Consider the following 15,699-nt stretch of genomic DNA (forward strand, 5'->3'; position numbering starts at 1 on the left):
GTGCTGGCAAACGTGACAAAGCCGAACCCTCTTGACTGTTGCGTTTCCCAGTCTCTTACCAACCGCACTTCCACCAGCGGCCCATATCTGTTGAAGACAGAGGTCAGAACTTCTTCCTCTGTTTTGAAGTTCAGTCCCCCTACAAATAACTTGGCACTTTTGTCGCCATCCCGAGCTGGTGTGGTGTTATTTTCCCTGCTGGGCTCTTTACCAACCCTCAGGTTACCATAAACTTGACCCCCGGCCAAATCATTCCCGATAACCACAGATACACCCTCTACAGGAAGCGTGGCTTGTAAACCGACGGTGACCGGTCCTGACACCAAATCGGACTCCAAATGGATGACATGAAGGGGAGCACTAACACCGCCCCCGATCCCCTGTAAACGAACACTATCCCCCGTTGCCGTCTCCTCGGACCATGGCAAAATGCCTTCAAGCATTAAAGATTGATGTGCCCCTGTGTCCCTCAATATCCTAACCGGTCTCCGGTTAGTCGAGGCTCCATCCAGTGACACAAACCCCTCTGAAATAAATGGTTGGTAACCCTTTTGATGGCGATTTCTTACGCTAGCCATCGCATTCGGAGTTGTAATAGTCGGACTCCGCTCTGGGTTGTCCCTTTTCATGAGGTAACAACTGGACATCAAGTGTCCAGGTTTCTTGCAAAACGCGCAAGTAGGCCCGGAGGAAAAACTCGTGGTCTGCCTCGGGCCCCCTGAAAAATAAGTTTGTCTTGGGCCCGCAGCCCTCTGACTTCGAACAGGTGGGGTATCCGCGTTGTCCCCATAATCCTCTTGAGGCCGCCGCCATGTATTGTCGTTCTCCGCACCTGCTGTTCCCCACCTCCCCTGCGGAGATCTAGGCGAGGAGTTAGGTTCGTGGACCCCTATTCGGTGGGTTAAGGCATAATCATCTGCCATGGTGGCTGCGTCCCACAACTTTGGTACCTTCTTTTCCTGCAGGTACACTTTGATGTCCTCGTGGACACACTGCTGGAATTCCTCCACCAGGATCAAGTCACGCAATGTTTCGAAGTCTTTCCCGACTCCTTTTGACTCACACCACCGATCAAACATGTTTTCTTTCACTCTGGCAAACTCCACATGGGTCTCACTCTCCCTCTTCCTGGCATTCCTGAATTTTTGCCTGTAAGCTTCCGGAACCAACTCATAGGCTTTGAGGATGTGCGTCTTCAGTACCTCATACTCTGCACATTGGTCCATTGGTAGCGCCGAATAAATTTCCTGAGCTTTCCCCACCAGCACACTTTGCACGAGTATGGTCCAGGCCTCCTCCGGCCAGTTTAATTGTCGAGCCACTTTCTCAAAGTGTGGAAAAATTCGCGACTTCCTTTTCACTGAACGGTGGAACCAGCCTCACATGTCTGCCCACATCCCAGGTTCTCTGGTTAGGTGTCGACCCCGTCAGCGAGGGTGGTGCCTCTCCCCGTTCTCTCATTAACTCCAGCTCCTTGAATTTGATTTCTTGCTGAAGCTCCATGTCACGTTCCTTTAATTCCCTTTCCGCTTTTCTCTCCTCTGCTTCGAGGTCCCTTGCAGCTCTCCTCTCCTCTGCTTTTCTCCCTTCTAACCTTTCCTGGAGTTCTCGTTCCACTCTCCTTTCCTCTGCTTGTTTCTCTTCTCTCCTCGCTTCTGCTTTCCTTTCTTCTTCTGCTAACCTTTCCTGGAGTTCTCGTTCCACTCTCCTTTCCTCTGCTTGTTTCTCTTCTCTCCTCGCTTCTGCTTTCCTTTCTTCTTCTGCTCTTTCCTTTTCTGCTTTCCTTTCTTCTTCTTTTAACCTTTCCTGGAGTTCTCGTTCCACTCTCCTTTCCTCTGCTTGTTTCTCTTCTCTCCTCGCTTCTGCTTTCCTTTCTTCTTCTTTTAACCTTTCCTGGAGTTCTCGTTCCACTCTCCTTTCCTCTGCTTGCTTCTCTTCTCTTCTTCAAATTAGTTCGGACCTCCAAGTTAAAATGTTTGGCCAATTTCAAGAGGTCCGACTTTAGCAACGCTCGGAACTGTGCCTCACTCGGGGTTACCCCAAAGTTCTGTGCCACAAACGCCATGGTGTCTATCGTTAACACCTGTTAACCTTCCCCCAAGACTTTACCCCAATTTCTCAAATTTTTTTACCAATTAATAATTAATTAATAAATTTTTATTAATAAAATATTATTATTTTATTATGTTATACAATTTTAGATCCCGGACGTAGACCCAATTGCGAAACCGCAAATCGTAATTTGGACGAGCCCCCAATTCTGTTACGTGGTCCCCTCGGTGAATACCTGGTCTCGGTGACCCCCGGACCGTGAGAGGAACTTCGCCAGAAAGCTGTATTATATATGCGCTTTCGCCACGCAATCCATATGAATTTCACCCAAGAGACAACTGATGTTCAAGGATATATTTCCAATGGTAATGATACCATACAATTTCAATGACACAACCACGGAGATTTTCCCCGAGCAATCAACAATACACAACCATCAACAATTCTCAATCCACAATCAATTCCCTATGATTAAGATGGCCATCTTATATATGTGTGTCCCGGTGAGTACTCACAACCCCCTTTTGGTCTCGGTCCCGCACAATGTCTCTGGGCCCCTCCTGACCAAGATGATGGTCGGCGTAGCCGCACTCGGGCGGTTGAACGAACCCCGGGTGGACGTGTTTCCACCGGGCAGGTATCGTACCGCTACCAGGCACCCCGGCTGCAGCCCCTCGTAGCCACGCGAAGCGGGTACGGGAAAGCAAGCCAAACCCCACGCCGCTTGCAAGGCGTGTTAGGCCCCAACGGGCGACCCGTACGCGTCTGTTTTGACGGTGTCGCGAACGGCGCCCAAACGCTGGGTCGGTGCACGGCCACACGACAGTTTGACGTCCACCGGGCAGGTATCCGTCCCGGTAACTCCTCTCGCCAGACAGGCTCGGGAACGCCGCTTTTCCACACGGCTCAATCAATCCCCCCTTTCGTCGGAGCGGGGCGAGGAAGAAGAGAAGAATACCCGTCCTTTTTCCTCGTGTCTTTTCTCTCCCGTTTTCCGGTCACTTCCGTTTCCGGCCACTATTTCAGAAGGGCTCCTGACCCTCCAACCACAACAACCCTTAATATAATACACACGGATAAGCAAAGACCTGAATGGTAATTCACATACATTCACATAAATATGTAACACTACTCAGACACTCACTTTCCGACTCAGACACTCACTTTCCTATGCAGGTCCTCAATTTCCTACGCAGGTCCTCACTTTCCTACTTAAAACCTCACTTTCCTACTTAGAACCTCACTTTCCGACTTAGGACCTCAATTTCCAACTCAGACACTCACTTTCCTACTCACACACTCACTTTCCTACTTAGGACCTCACTTGCTACTCAGAGCCTCACTTTCCTACTCAGTCCCTCACTTTCCTACTGAGTTCCTCACTTTCTTACTCAGGACCTCACTTTCCTTCGTAGAACCTCACTTTCCTACTCAGTGCCTCACTTTCCTACTCAGTGCCTCACTTTCCTACTCAGTCCCTCACTTTCCTACTCAGTTCCTCACTTCCCTACTCAGTGCCTCACTTTCCTACTCAGTCCCTCACTTTCCTACTGAGTGCCTCACTTTCTTACTCAGGACCTCACTTTCCTTCGTAGAACCTCACTTTCCTACTCAGTCCCTCACTTTCCTACTCAGTCCCTCACTTTCCTACTCAGTCCCTCACTTGCCTCCTCAGTGCCTCACATTCCTACTCAGTTCCTCACTTTCCTACTCAGTGCCTCACATTCCTACTCAGTCCCTCACTTTCCTACTCAGACCCTCACTTTCATACTCAGACACTCACTTTCCTACTCAGGTCCTCATTTTCATATTCATGCCCTCACCTTCTAACTCAGGCCCTCGCTTTCCTTCTTAGAACCTCACTTTCCTACTCAGGCCCTCACTTTCCTACTCAGGTCCTCAATTTCATATTCAGTGCCTCCTACTCAGTCCCTCACTTTCCTACTCAGTCCCTCACTTTCCTCCTCAGTGCCTCACATTCCTACTCAGTTCCTCACTTTCCTACTCAGTGCCTCACATTCCTACTCAGTCCCTCACTTTCCTACTCAGACCCTCACTTTCATACTCAGACACTCACTTTCCTACTCAGGTCCTCATTTTCATATTCATGCCCTCACCTTCTTACTCAGGCCCTCGCTTTCCTTCTTAGAACCTCACTTTCCTACTCAGGCCCTCACTTTCCTACTCAGGTCCTCAATTTCATATTCAGGGCCTCACTTTCATACTCACTCACTTCCCTACTCATGTCCTCATTTTAATCGGTCCTCACTTTCTTAATCAGGACCTCACTTTCCTTCGTAGAACCTCACTTTCCTACTCAGGTCCTCACTTTCCTACTTAGAACCTCACTTTCCTACTTAGAACCTCACTTTCCGACTTAGGACCTCGCTTACTGACATAGGACATCAATTTCCAACTCAGACACTCACTTTCCTACTCAGACACTCACTTTCCTACTCAGACACTCACTTTCCTATGCAGGTCCTCAATTTCCTACGCAGGTCCTCACTTTCTTACTTAAAACCTCACTTTCCTACTTAGAACCTCACTTTCCGACTTAGGACCTCACTTTCCTACTCAGACACTCACTTTCCTACTCAGACACTCACTTTCCTACTTAGGACCTCACTTGCTACTCAGAGCCTCACTTTCCTACTCAGTCCCTCACTTTCCTACTGAGTTCCTCACTTTCTTACTCAGGACCTCACTTTCCTTCGTAGAACCTCACTTTCCTACTCAGTGCCTCACTTTCCTACTCAGTGCCTCACTTTCCTACTCAGTCCCTCACTTTCCTACTCAGTTCCTCACTTCCCTACTCAGTGCCTCACTTTCCTACTCAGTGCCTCACTTTACTACTCAGTCCCTCACTTTCCTACTCAGTGCCTCACTTTCCTACTCAGTCCCTCACTTTCCTACTCAGTCCCTCACTTTCCTACTCAGTTCCTCACTTCCCTACTCAGTGCCTCACTTTCCTACTCAGTGCCTCACTTTCCTACTCAGTGCCTCACTTTCGTATTCTGTACCTCACTTTCCTACTCAGTGCCTCACTTTCCTACTCAGTGCCTCACTTTCCTACTCAGTCCCTCACTTCCCTACTCAGTCCCTCACTTTCCTACTCAGTTCCTCACTTTCCTACTCAGTCCCTCACTTTCCTACTCAGTGCCTCACTTTCCTACTCAGTGCCTCACTTTCCTACTCAGTCCCTCACTTCCCTACTCAGTCCCTCACTTCCCTACTCAGTCCCTCACTTTCCTACTCAGTTCCTCACTTTCCTACTCAGTCCCTCACTTTCCTACTCAGTCCCTCACTTCCCTCCCTTCATTTTGCTCCTCTCAATATCCCTTCTTTACAAACTTTTACTGAAACAGTTGCTGTTTTTAGCACACGTCGCCATTCCAATCCTGTTTTCGCGACCTCCTCTTCCTTTGCCCTTGACAACCTCGTCGTCCTTTTTCAAACTCGACACACAACAAGCACTTCCTTCCCTTCCTCCTTCCAACTCAAAGAGTATTAACCACAATGGCAGCATGAACATGGGCGCATTCATCGCTCCGTTAGCTGCGGGCAATGATTGCTGCATTTCGGGGTCAGAGTCCAGCAACAGCTCCACTGTAATCTCTTGAGTTGCAGGTCAGCCATTTATCTCTCCCTTGTCATCGTCCGTTCTCCGTTTCCATTTCTTTTCCACCATTGTCTCTTTTTCCCCCTTTTTTTTGGAGGGGGTTCTCGCCTAGTCGCTCGGTCGTCTTTGCGGACCGACGTCCACGGAAAGGCCACGGGTTCCTGTTGTAGAAACATGGCTTCCTTTGTGTCAACCTTCCAGCAGGAAACTTTAAACCACAAGTCGCAAACTTTAAAGTCTTAGTCAGCGGTATTCATGGCTTCGCCTCGAGCTCCAGCACTAGGCCCAGGCTCTCAACCCCAGCAGCGCCCCCGCACGCGACCTTTGAACCTTAGGTTCCGGCCTACAGGGCTTCGAGCTCGAAACTCCAAACGGCGGTCGACTCTGGCAGCGTTTTCTCCAACCCCAGCATTTTGTACTTGCCAGACATCATGTCCGCAAAAAGCACTGGATATCAAATTCCCGTGGAGTAGCGAAGGAATGTGGGGAGTGCAGTTGTAATATCCGATTGAAATCCCAGTAGGCCGAGCGTGTGTGAGCCGAGCAGCCAGCGGCGCGGCCTCGACAGGGCGAGCAAAAGCGCAAGTCGTGACCAGAGCTCTTCCTGCTTACGTTCTCATCTGCTCATCATCGATGATTACATAACGTGGGACTTGGGAGTCGTTCCTCGAATGTATAAAATGCACGTTCACGACGCATTACATGTATGACGTCATCATTATGAGCCCGGTCCTATACGATCCTCCTGTAACCACGATGTTTCATTCCAATAACGTACAGTATCGTCATTTTTGTGAGGGATTCTAACACGGTGCCATCGGACTCCCCCAGGCAGATACTTTCCTTGCCACCAACAAGCTTTCCAACGCTCGACGAGACTAAACGAGCCGCCATTTGTTAAAAGCAAAAAATACTGTTTCGGAGCCATGACTTCACCGGGATGAGAAGGCCGTCGAAAATAGTTTAGTAAAATGTATTATTAAGTTGCATTAGGTCCACGTGGCCACCCAGCATCACAATCTGACATTCGGTAAGCCAACGGGTCGGTTGCTCTGTTTGGACATAATTTGATGTTTCTTTCGCTCAATTCGCCCTTTTTGGTAAGTTCGTCCAAATCGAGAGTTCATACCTTGGGTTTAATGTACACTCAATGTGGTGTGTACGTTTGTTGAGAGAAAAAGAAAAGGAGGTCAGAGGAAGAAAAATGGAGGGGGAAAGAATGGAATTGGAAAGAAAAAAAAAGTGAATAAAAATGGAGAGGGAAAGAATGAAATTGGAAAAAAAAGTGAAGAAAAATGGAGAGGGAAAGAATGGAATTGGAAAAAAAGTGTAAGGAGAATGGAGAGGGAAAGAATGAAATTGGAAAGAAAATAAAAGTGAATAAAAATGGAGGGGGAAAGAATGAAATTGGAAAGAAAAAAAAAGTGTAAGGAGAATGGAGAGGGAAACAGTGAAATTGGAAAGAAAATAAAAGTGAATAAAAATGGAGGGGGAAAGAATGAAATTGGAAAGAAAAAAAAGTGTGAGGAGAATGGAGAGGGAAACAGTGAAATTGGAAAGAAAATAAAAGTGAATAAAAATGGAGGGGGAAAGAATGAAATTGGAAAGAAAAAAAAAGTGTAAGGAGAATGGAGAGGGAAAGAGTGAAATTGGAAAGAAAAAAAGTGTGAGGCAGATGGAGAGGGAAACAGTGAAATTGGAAAGAAAATAAAAGTGTAAGGAGAATGGAGAGGGAAAGAGTGAAATTGGAAAGAAAAAAAGTGTGAGGCGGATGGAGAGGGAAAGAGTGAAATTGGAAAGAAAAAAAGTGTGAGGCGGATGGAGAGGGAAAGAGTGAAATTGGAAAGAAAAAAAAAGTGTAAGGAGAATGGAGAGGGAAAGAGTGAAATTGGAAAGAAAAAAAGTGTGAGGCGGATGGAGAGGGAAAGAGTGAAATTGGAAAGAAAATAAAAGTGAATAAAAATGGAGAGGGAAAGAATGGAATTGGAAAAAAAGTGTAAGGAGAATGGAGAGGGAAAGAATGAAATTGGAAAGGAAAAAAAGTGTGAGGCGGATGGAGAGGGAAAGAATGAAATTGGAAAGAAAATAAAAGTGAATAAAAATGGAGGGGGAAAGAATGAAATTGGAAAGAATAAAAAAGTGTAAGGAGAATGGAGAGGGAAAGAGTGAAATTGGAAAGAAAAAAAAAGTGTGAGGAGAATGGAGAGGGAAACAGTGAAATTGGAAAGAAAATAAAAGTGAATAAAAATGGAGGGGGAAAGAATGAAATTGGAAAGAATAAAAAAGTGTAAGGAGAATGGAGAGGGAAAGAGTGAAATTGGAAAGAAAAAAAGTGTGAGGCGGATGGAGAGGGAAAGAGTGAAATTGGAAAGAAAATAAAAGTGAATAAAAATGGAGGGGGGGGGGAATGAAATTGGAAAGAAAAAAAGTGTAAGGCGGATGGAGAGGGAAAGAGTGAAATTGGAAAGAAAATAAAAGTGAATAAAAATGGAGGGGGGAAGAATGAAATTGGAAAGGAAAAAAAAGTGTGAGGAGAATGGAGAGGGAAACAGTGAAATTGGAAAGAAAAAAAAAGTGTGAGGAGAATGGAGAGGGAAACAGTGAAATTGGAAAGAAAATAAAAGTGAATAAAAATGGAGGGGGAAAGAATGAAATTGGAAAGAATAAAAAAGTGTAAGGAGAATGGAGAGGGAAAGAGTGAAATTGGAAAGAAAAAAAGTGTGAGGCGGATGGAGAGGGAAAGAGTGAAATTGGAAAGAAAATAAAAGTGAATAAAAATGGAGGGGGGGAGAATGAAATTGGAAAGAAAAAAAGTGTAAGGCGGATGGAGAGGGAAAGAGTGAAATTGGAAAGAAAATAAAAGTGAATAAAAATGGAGGGGGGAAGAATGAAATTGGAAAGGAAAAAAAAGTGCGAGGAGAATGGAGAGGGAAAGAGTGAAATTGGAAAGAAAAAAGTGTGAGGAGAATGTTGATTTACCAAGTTTATTGTGGAGGGCTCGCCAAGTGCCCTGAGCACTTCAATTGTAACCGTTGATAAAGCAACGACCGGCTTGGCAATCCCTGGGTCACTGAACACACCCCTGATATCCCTGAGTCTGCCATACTTTGCTCATGTCCATTCCACCAATGAAAGGAAGTCCTTAGCCTGACGAATTAACCTGGTGTCGGTGCAGCGCGGCCATGATGGCCCCAATGGCCTCGCCGGGACAAATGTCCCGGGAGTTCCTTGTTCTTTGTATAGAGTATTGACATAAATGACTGGTCAATAAGAAGAATAAGTCGGTCTACGCCAGGGAAACCTAAGATAAGAAAAGGAGGGAAAGTAAAATGGTCTGAAAAAACAGGAAATTGAGAAATAAACACAAGGGAAGAAATGGCGAAACAGTAAAGGGAATGAGAGAGGGAGAGAAAGAGATTTGTATTTGGTTCCTTTAACCTCGACTATACACCAAAACCACCATGGTTACAACAAGTACTTTCTTGCTGAAGGTATGTGGGGTTTTTTTTATTTAAACAAAGATTTGGAAAACCCATTTGGCAGCGGTGTGCGAGCTTCCATTGTGATCCAAGACAAGTTGGGAGGTGGCAATGTTGTGCATGGATCTGGGAGCGAGGAACGAGGAAGCCGAGAAGTGAGGAGGTGCGATGCTTGTAGTTTTAGCTGGTGGGAATAAAAAAAAAATTCTTGGCGTGAAGGCTTTTATGGCTTACGTAGGCCTCGGCTTTGCAGGTGGCGAGAGCCGCGGTTTCTTTGGGCCGAAAAGCCCCATTGTTGTGTGGGCCTAATCCAGCTGAGCCAGGCTACTTGTGCTGGCTTTGCGTTCCGCACCATTTCTGCTGTCTTCTAGCACGGGGCCTAAGGAAAACATCCGTAGGCCTGTAATTTAAAATGAATGGGGGAATTGGGGATGGGTGCAATCTGCTGGGAGTGACCCACCTTGGCGCACCTCGAGGCAGACACGGGAGTTTTGTTTTTTCGGTCCCAGAGAGTGTGGAGTTTGGGGGTTGGGTAGGATATGTGGGAAGGGAAGGAGAAGGCGGTGTGGGGTGAGGAAGGAGGGGGTGCAAAAGGAGAAGGAGGAGGGAAGGGGAGCAAGGAGGGGATGGAGAAGGAAGAGAGGAGGGAGGGGGAGGAGAAGAGGGAAGGGGAGCAAGGAGGGGATGGACAAGGAGGAGGGGAAGGAGAAGGAAAAGAGGGAAGGGGAGGAGAGGGCGTGGAATAAAAAGGGATGCGGAGATTGTCAAAGTGCACTGGTCTACTTGTCCGCCATTGCCGTTGTTGTGATTTTCATATCCTCCCCTCCTAAAACGGGAACTTGGCTGTACGCCAGCTGTATTACAGAATTCATACTCGTGAAAGGCGCAGGTTCAAATCCCATTGCTGTCAAGCCTCCATGCTCATTGCGTGGATGAAAAGAGTGGAAAAAAGAAACTAATTTCACAGCTGGAACCACTTCATGTTTGGGAATTAAATACTGGTCGAATGGCTGCTTTTTGTAATCCAACCCTGCGGTTCACTGGCTGTCCTTGCCATGACCACAACCCCAAACCGAGGGCTTGATCGGTCACACAAAAACACCTCAACACGGTGCCGCGTGGGCCAACCCAAATATTATCCTCACGGCGGGCGCGCAGGTGCTAGCTGGATGGCAATGGAAACACTGACTTGTTTTTCTTTAATAATTCTCAGTCTGGTGCAAACCCGGGGGCTGGCCGATGGATAAAAAAAAAGAAAAAAGGATAAACCCAACGACGGTTCATTTTATTCCTCACTGGGACGAAGGGGGGTTGGGTGCGCTTAGCTGTGCAGGTGAAGGCCTGCGTTTCCACTTACATTCCTCACGCCCCCCTCCATCCATGCAAAGAAAGGGCGAAGTGACACAAAAAACAGACATGGGAAAGAATAGCATTTAATTAATTTCATATCGTCTTACTTATTCTTTTCCTATTCTTTTGTATGCCACCTCAAAATCGGAACTTGTATGAGGTGGGTGGAGGGGGCGATATGAGAAATACACAGAATAAAGAAACACAATACTCTCACAGTGCATGCATATCATGTATAATGTTTTAAAAACAATCCTCAAGCTCATGGACGTGCTTGCATATTTAGAAGCGAATGTTTGTGAAATTTCGCATTGTCTGATTAACAGTGAAACGAGAAAATATGTAATTCGCTTCGTTGGGATGTTGAAAAATTTGTGCTCGGAGTTGCCAGGAATTCCTTGCTGGGAACTTTCTTCTGAGCATTTGATGCTCCAACGTATGGTTGGTCAATAGATTCAGCTTCTCGACTTGTCGCTTCGGCCTTAGTTTGGCTGTTTCTGTTTCATCCCTCCACGCCTTCATATTCATATTTTGATCTGAGGACTTAGCATGCTTAACTTATTTTCTGCTAAAAATCTGTGTATTTCTCACAATCACAATCTGTGATATAATTTTGGCATTCATTCAGTTGGCCATAATCGCTCTTCTTTTGGGCACTCTGTACTCTATGCCATCAGCCATCTTCACTCTGTTCCAGTATCCCACTAGGCTAGCATGATGGCCTAGAGGTACGCACACTCACCTCTGAGTCGTCTCGCCCCGGTTCAAATTTCGGGCCAGCAAAAATTGTCATGCTGGTGTTTCGCAGGTAGAGTGAGGCAGCATTCCGTGTGCCGTCCCTCGGATGGACGTTCAAGAACGCAAAGTGCGCTTCACGAAGTGTAGGCGAGCTATTCCCGGCACGTTAAACAAATTACAAATTTCTGCCCTAACCTGCGTCACAGCTGCACTCCCTGGAACGATGCAACCAGCAGCCACAGGCTGCATACAAATTTAAATGAATGAGTATCCCACTCCTGACACCAGTTTTTGCATATTTAGGAAACCTCTTTCAGCGTTATTTAAAAAACGACCAGACTTTAAAAAATAATGGAAACACACAAACTCTTGCAGCATTAGGGGCTGAAGCTCATTGAACACATGGAGAAGTTGCAATTAAATATTTGGCCTCTGTAGTATATTCAGGTTCAGCACAACAAAGACGCACTATCAGCAACCTCTTCATAATCCTTCCAGCAGTCTACCCTGGCTCTTCCAAGCAGTTCTTCACCCATTATTACTTAACAAAAACTACAACGACACTCAGTAGAGAACATATCTCCACCTTGTGAAGAGTTTATGTTTTGTATCTCAGAGTAGACCAGAAAATCACAATACACTGTCACATTTAATCAAAATCAATCACAGGAATCACCATAGGTCAAGTCTTTCATACCCTGATCAACTCCTCGTTTTTGGCCATATCATTCAATGGTGAAGAATTACTTGAAAATTAAATAATTCTCATATCCGAATCCATATTCAGATCTTCATCAAAATCGAATCGAATCGTCCTTGTCAGATACCCAACTGGTCAACCAAGTTTCGTCCACATCCGTCCACAACTTTTTGAGCATCCTGAACATCCTGCTATTTTCCTGCTATATGCGTATATATTTCCTCCTTTCCGCTATATATGCATATATGCTATATATTTCCTGCTATATCCTGAACATCCTGCTATATGAGTCATTTTGAACATCCTGCTATGTATAGTTTTTGGCCCTATCTCCCAATGGTGAAGAATCACTTGAAAAATTCTAGCAGCCGGATCCGAATCCGGATCTTCACCAAAATCGAATCATTTCGTCTTTGTCATATACGCTACATCTCTGCCAAATTTCGTCCGAATCCGTCTACAACTTTTTGAGATATTTTGTTCACAGACAAACGGACAGACAAAGAGACAGACAGGGGTGAAAACATAACCTCCATCCATAAATTGTAAATTTCTTTTCCAAACGATGTTGTGAAAAAAACCCAAAATACTAAAGCTGCACTGGAATTGACTCAAGTTGTTACTTAACTTCCAGGGATTAATGTTTTCAAATTGTTTTTATTTTTGTATTTCGAATCTAGATCGACGGAAGAACAAGGTGACAAAAGGCAACGTCCTGACATTGGAGCAACAGGCGGATGCAGCGAGCAAGAGACAAGTTGCAGCAGCAGAAACCGAACATGTTGGGATGATTCAAAAAAAACAACATGGTACTCATTACTCGGCTAACTTTCAGATGCAACTAAGATGTCATTGCTTTTAGTGGAAACTCCTACCAACTCTCTTTGGAATTATTAATTATTGAGTGGAAATGAGAAAGAGAAGAGTTTAGAGACTTCTTCTACCTCTGCGAGACTTGCACGTACTCCAGGTCTAGGATAAAACGAAGAACATGACAACTCCAAGCCTTCTGCCAGATGCACCGGAATTTTCTGCCTTCCCTTTGCTTGAAGCGACGAATACAGATGAATTCAGACATCGGAGAGACTTTAAGATAACAGACTCTCATTGAAAAGTCAGGCAGCGGGAGGACGTGAAACGGGCTGGTGGATTGTGGTTCATTTCAGCCACAGCTGGTGTTACTCTCTTTTTCTTTCTGTACTCAAGGCTTACTTCAAACCAAGTACTATGTATATTTGTTATAGTTAACATGGTCACGGTGGGGAAAAACAGTCTTGCCCAATGAGCGGCACAGGCTCGTGAGTGGAGTGGTTCCTTTCTGCAGGTGCATGCGCCAGGTACAAAGAAAAATATCCACAGTATTTGCATGGAAAACTGCGAAAGAATGTGACAGGCTTCAGCAGTTTTCCTTTTTGATTTGGTCTTCAAAGACTCTATAGACATAAAGAGTCTATGGACATGCCCTGTTTATTATATATTATGAAAACGACTTGTACATGCTTTACCTGAAAGAAAACGGTGTTTGGCCACAATGTCCAAATGTACCTGTAGGCTTCAAGGGGGAAACAATTATTACCACTAGGCCAACCAGGATGACCTTTGATTGCTTGGCAGGAAACGTAATGGATGAAAGTTCTAAAAACAGTGTTCGCAAGACTGTCTGAGTTTAGGGACAGACAGCCTCATTACCTTGTGCAAGCAAAGAAAAAAAGAGGTTTAGCAATTGGTTCACCTTGTTAAAACATTTTTTGACATGTAAACGGGTGTCTCAAAATAGATGGAACCCATTAACATGATAATAATTTATTACTCAGACAAGAAACTCCAAAAAAGATTACATTTCCTGGAAGCCGATATGATAACAATTAAAAAACTGAAGATTTGAGGTCTCCAGCTCAAAGGATACATTTATTAGAGCACATGTTCCAAATGACCGCCTTTGCGCCTTAGACACACTTGAAGCCGACGAGCGAAGTTGTCAATCACCCTGACACACTCGATCCTGATGGCACGAATCTTCTGGGTGATGGCCACTTTCAGTTCAGAAATGGATTGAGGACGATTCTCATACACGTGGTCCTTCAAGAACCCCCAGAGATTAAAAAAAATCTGGGGGGTTCAGATCGGGTGAATGCGGAGACCACTCGGGTTCGCGGCGCCTGCTGATCAGCCGATCAGGGAATCGGTGGTCCAGCCACTCCATCGTGATGTTGGCTGTATGTGGAGTTGCCCCATCTTGTTGGAACCATTGCACATCTCGATTCACGCCACGACGTCTCCCAAGTCCCCTCCAGAACTTGTTGAGCACCACAATGTAACGCTCCTTTGTGACAGTGACCGCCTCCTCGTCTGCGTCTTCAAACCAAAACGGTCCGATTATGCCATGTTTTGAGATGGCCACCCAGGCCGTGCATTTCACAGAGTGCAAGGGCCTCTGAAGCACCTCGTTTGGGGCTTGTGTGCCCCAGAACACATTGTTCTTGCTATTGACATGCCCACAGAGCAAGAAGTGTGCTTCGTCGCTGAACCAAACATCATCAAGAAAGTCAGGATCCTCTTCGATCTTGTTCTCGAACCACCGGCACATCACAACACGTTTTGCCATGCCAGGTGGTGTGAGTTTATGCTTTATCTGGATCTTGTATGGGTACAGCTGAAGATCCTTGATCAAGATTCTTTGCACTGACGCACGTGAAAGACCCAGCTCTTGGCTACGTCTTCGGATGGACTTTTTCGGGCTCCTTCCGACAATGTCTCACCGCATTCACATTGTCAGGAGATCTTGCAGTCAGCTCCCTGCCAGAACTGGGTGTTTCTGCCTTCTTGTTGAGGTTGTTTACTGATCCAGTGGCTTGAAATTTGTGTGCCCAACGATAAATTTGGTTTTTCTGGGGATAGTTGTTGAAGTTGAACTTCCTGCGAAATTTTGCTTGCACCGTTTTGAATGATTTCGTCTCCAAATAAGTAGTGACGCAAAATATTTTTTCCTCCTTTGTCCAAGGCATTTTGATTGATAATTATTAGTTGTTATGGTCTCCTCTCTTCAAATCTGAAAAAAAAGAACAAGAACATTAATATTGGCAGATTATTAGCAGTGACATGGGTTCCATGTATTTTGAGACACCCGGTATGTTGCTCACTCCGGTTTGTGTGTTTGTGTGTTTGTCTGTCTGCCCACTTATACTTGCCTACAGGTCACAATTTTAAACCGATCTTCACGAAACTTCACCAAATGGTAGAGTTCGTGGTCCGACAAAATCCTATATATTTTTGGGGTCAAAAGGTCAAAAGGTCAACATAGGCCAAAGGTCAACCACTTTTTTCGAATTTCTAAAAGCCTCAATTTTCTTCCAATTGATTTGAAATCTGAATAGGATTTGCACATCAGTTTATGTTCTTGACCCCGCCCATGTTCTTGTTTTTCAAGATGGCGTTTTACATCATCACGACCAATCAAATTTTCCGCTCACAGACCCCACCCATGTTCTTTTTTCTCAAGATGGCGTTTTACTTCATCACGACCAATCAAATTTGCCGCTCACAGACCTCGCCCATGTCCTTCTTTCTCAAAACTGTAAGTTCTCTATCATTGGTGTTCTCTGAACTCGCTAGTTTGGAATGTCCCAGTTTTTCGTACTAGACGTGGAAGAAAGCAAGAAACACAAGCGATAGTTGTAATAATTGTATCACTTTGCAAGGCCTAGTGAGCTGCAAGGTGAAGGTATTCAATTGGACCATCTGATGCTACTGCACGAGTA

At 45.3% G+C, this 15,699-nt stretch overlaps 1 long non-coding RNA gene across 1 annotated transcript; it reads left to right on the forward strand.

The window, feature by feature from the left end:
- The first annotated feature begins 5,548 nt into the window (after positions 1-5,548).
- LOC137437479 (uncharacterized) lies at positions 5,549-12,753 on the forward strand. The gene is made up of 2 exons (XR_013621123.1): positions 5,549-5,682; positions 12,622-12,753. It is a non-coding gene; the product is annotated as an uncharacterized LOC137437479 (long non-coding RNA).
- The last annotated feature ends 2,946 nt before the right edge of the window (positions 12,754-15,699 follow it).

This window comes from Myxine glutinosa, chromosome 12, assembly GCF_964187855.1.
Source record: "Myxine glutinosa chromosome 12, kmMyxGlut1.1, whole genome shotgun sequence".
NCBI classification, from domain to species: domain Eukaryota; kingdom Metazoa; phylum Chordata; class Myxini; order Myxiniformes; family Myxinidae; genus Myxine; species Myxine glutinosa.